The following is a 4,162-nucleotide window of genomic DNA, read 5'->3' as shown; positions in this document are numbered from 1 at the left end:
TGTGGTGTCACAGCTCACAGCAACCTCAAACTCTTGGGCTTAAGCGATTCTCTTGCCTCAGCCTCCCAAGTAGCTGGGACTACAGGCACCCACCACAATGCTTGGCTATTTTTTGTGCAGTTGTCATTGTTGTTTAGCTGGCCCGGGCTGGGTTTGAACCCGCCAACCTCAATGTATGTGGCTGGCCCCATAACCACCGTGCTATGGGTGCTGAGTCTCATGTTTGCTTCTTTTTTTTTTTTTTTTTTTTTTTTTTTTTATTGAATGGTAACTGTGTACATTGATGTTTGCTTCTTAAAGTTGTGGAATACTGTACTTCATCTTGGGCCATGTGTTGTAATTTTATAGCCAGACCAGTATCCTTGCTTGTTTTTATTATTTCTCATTTTTAGTTGTTATGAATCATGGAGTAGTAACTAGCCACAGATGTGTATCTTTGAACATAAGCTATTGGTTTATTTGTAGGATACACTTCTAGGGTGGAAATGCTAAGCTCAAGAGTAAGTTTGCATAGGTGAAGGTGAGCTGACCATTAAAGAAGTTATCCAACTTAGTGTTCTACTGGTAACATGAGAGAATGCTTGATTTCATACATTTCTATAATAAAAATAAAGATTAAGACAACAGACCCGGTGAGCCCAGATCCCAGTTTTACCTGTCGACTGGAGGCCAAGGCTGTTTTGTCCATTCCTCATCCACTCCCGCATTATTTTGAAGCCAATCTGAGATGTGAAATCATTTCCTACATAAATATTTTGGCATTAATATCTAAAAGATAAGGACTCTTAAAAAAAAAAAACATAATCATAATACCATTCCCATACCTAAAAACAGGACAATAACTTCTCAGTATTACCAAAGTCAGCATTCAAATTCCCTAATCTTCCTATACTGTTAAAAATTCTATAGTTTATTTGAATCAGATCCAAATAAGGCAATTAGTTATATGTCTCTTTTTTGTTTTAATGCCCCCCCTTAGTTTTATGTCTCTTAAAACTAAGCCTCTTTTTAACTTATAAAGTAACTAAAATTTTTTATTATGAAAAATTTCAAGTATAATGAAAAGTAGATAGAACGATACGGTTCCTAGCTTTCATTTAAATTTCTTTCACTAAAAGATTGAATATTGTTCCTAGGTTTAAAACCTTTTGAATTTTCTGTGAACTGCCTGCTCATGACCTTTTCCTTCTTTCCTATTTTATTTTGTCCTTTTCTTATCGATTTGTAAGAGTGCTTCATTATTAATGAAGTTAGCAGTCATACATGTGGCAAATATTTAGGCATTCTGGGTAGGGGAAAGACTTAGCACTTTCTCTTTTCTGAGATCTTGTAATATTTCTTGTCTATACTGCCCTCAGGCAATCACTTGATCTCTCTCTGGTCTTTGTATTTAGATGAGATTGGGTGCATTCAGGGTTATATGGCCGTAGACTGGTCTTTGTATTTAATAAACGCATACGTAGTTGTCTTCATGTTGGGCCCTGTCTCATTGGCTCAAGGTAGAAGCCTCTACCTCCCTCCCTGCACTGAGGCCAGGGCTGGTCTTGCAGGAGGGGCTCAGAGAATGGACGGTGAACCGAGACACAGCCACAGCTTTGTGATACAGTGTCAGGACTGAAAACTACGCCTTGTGGAGCATCTGGGGATGCTCTTTGTGTTTCCTGCAGAGTGAAGGCATAGCAGTCATCGGAGAAATGGCATTAAACCCTAGCACTGGCTGTTAAATTTGAAAATTATGCCAGAACTTTGTGAAGGTCCTCCTAGGGTCTTCCAACATGCCCAGCAGAGCTTCATTTGGTTGCAACAGGGAATTAGATTATGAGAAGCCAAGTGTTCTCTCCTGAAAGGCTGGACCTGTCCAGCTAGGGGTGGGCTGGGAACAGGGTCAGTGCTCTGCAGTGGTGTTTGTGACCTCTTTTGCTTCTTCTAGAGACATAGATGAGACAGAGACCAGACACTTAAGCCCTGAAGACAGCGAGCTGTGTGTTGGGGGTGTGTGCACACGTGTGCTTGTGTGTATGTGAGTACATTTATGCACATGTGTACATGTGTGTACATGTGTGCTTGTGTATACACGTGTACATGTGTGTGTGGCATGTGTGTTTATGTGTGCATGTGTGTATATGTGCCCACCTACTGTAAAGACAGAGGGAAGAAGATAGTCCAACAAGGACTGCTAAAGGACAGTCTATACAAGTTGCTTCCTACCTGTAGGCTCACACAGGAGGAGGTCTACAATAATGCCTTCAGTTTCCCCAACTTTAGGAGTGCAGGACAGAACCCACAGAAAGGGGATAAGGGAGAGCCGTCTGCTGAGCCTGGGATCTGGACCTTGTTGGTGGCACTGGTGATAATTGTGATAACAGCTGCTGGCGTTCTGTGTTCAGAGCCTGCCACCTGCCAAGTGCTGAGCTGTGCACTCTGTGTGCAGTGTCCTCACCAACAAGGGCAAAGCTTGGTGTCCTGGAATCCCAAAGGGATAAACAGGTGATAAAATTGAGAGAAGAGGGCACAGTGTGGGAAGGATAGTGGAACCAGCTCAAGAGTCAGAGAGATGTTTAGGAGAAGTGAGGGCTGCAATACTCCAGTCAGAGGGAACAGCTCTGGCTGATTTTTGCTATTTGGGCCTAGAGTTGCTAGATCTTCAGAATTTTTCGAGAGAAGCTGGGAACGTAGAAATCTTTTCTAATTGGTTTTATTAAGGTGTATTATTTTATTAATAACAAGCGAACTGGGCATGTACACACAAACTATACACATTTTTTGAGGAAACGTCTCACTCTATCACCTAAGCTGTAGTGCAGTGGCATTACCATAGCTCACGCCAGCCTCCCACTCCCAGCCTCCAGTGACCCACCCACCTTGCCTTCCCAAAGCTCTGGGATTACAGGCATGAGCCTCTGCCCTGCCCAATATGCATTTTAAATGTACATATAGTTCAACAAATGCATATACCTCCATGACCACCACAATCAAAATATAGAATAATTCTACCAGTCCCAAAGGGATTCTAGAACTTTCTTTCTTTCTTTTTGCAGTTTTTTTGGCCAGGGCCCGGTTTGAACCCACCACCTCCAGTATATGGGGCCAGCACCCTCCTCCTTGAGCCACAGGTGCCACTAGGATTCTAGAACTTTCATGTAAAATTTTCCTAGATTTTATTAATAAATGTTGGAAACAAGCTAACTTTTTAAAAATGCTATAAGCCCGAGAAACGTGCCCTAAGAAGCTTTTGTTCTCTGAGCTTCTGGGGAAGGGGCTTTATTGGTGATAGCCTTGTACCTGGGCCCTAGCCCAGACTCTGAGGTGAGACAAGGGCCAGGAATCATCTCAGGGCTTCACCAGTCCAGGGCTCAAGACACCCAGGAGCAACCTGGGGACCCAGCAGGAGTCAGACCACATAGACATCACTTGCAAGCCGAATGCGGGGCTGTGTGGAGCGTGATCTTGGGTAAGAGCTTCACTCGCCACGCCCCATGCTAGCATGGGCCATTCAGATTTGAGGCACTGCTGAGCACTTCTCTGGGTCCTGGGCTCGTTTAACACTGATGGATCTTGATCTTAGGCAGGACAAAATCCCCAGTGCTGTTGAATGTCTACTGTGTGTTGGGCATACTTCTTAGGATATCCACAAATTAACTCCCCAAATCCTCCCACGGACTTTATAAGGCAGAGGTTATCACTCCCATTCCGTAGATGAGAAAAGTGAGATGCAAGGGAGTTAATGGTCTTGGCCACGGAGTGAAGGTGAAGTTCAAACCCACCAAGTCTGGCTCAAGAGTCCATGCTCTTGGCTACACTGTAGACTCTGAAGGGGTGGCTGTGGGATCTGCTTGCTCAGCTCCCAGGCAGACATGAATTAATCACAGCACTCGTCTCTTGAAGCATGGACTTATTATTTGACTTCAGAACCAGTAACCATGACCAGCTGATCTGAGTTGCCATTTTAAGAGTAAGTTCATATTCAGTTACTTGTTGAGGTCTAGTCTAATTAGACCCCTTCCTACCTGCCAGCCAGAGGCTGTGCCCAACCTCACCAGCACTGGAAAGCAGCTGGTTCTGGGTTTGGGGCTGAGCTCCTCCTCTGTTAAGTTTTATGACCTTGAGAAAGCCTCAGTTTTCTCCTCTCTAAAATGATAATAGCAGTGTCTCTTTCTTTCTT

General features: G+C 43.7%; 1 protein-coding gene across 1 annotated transcript in view; it reads left to right on the top strand.

Moving 5' to 3' along the window:
• MYLK3 (myosin light chain kinase 3) overlaps nt 1-4,162 on the top strand; it is a 41,708-nt gene that overhangs the window by 3,950 nt on the left and 33,596 nt on the right. The gene's annotated exons all lie outside the window — the stretch shown is intronic.

This window comes from Otolemur garnettii, unplaced genomic scaffold (assembly GCF_000181295.1).
Source record: "Otolemur garnettii isolate 467f Iridium unplaced genomic scaffold, OtoGar3 scaffold00058, whole genome shotgun sequence".
Lineage (NCBI taxonomy): Eukaryota > Metazoa > Chordata > Mammalia > Primates > Galagidae > Otolemur > Otolemur garnettii.
Note: the sequence above shows the minus strand (reverse complement) of the source record. Positions and strands in the feature narration are given on the sequence as shown.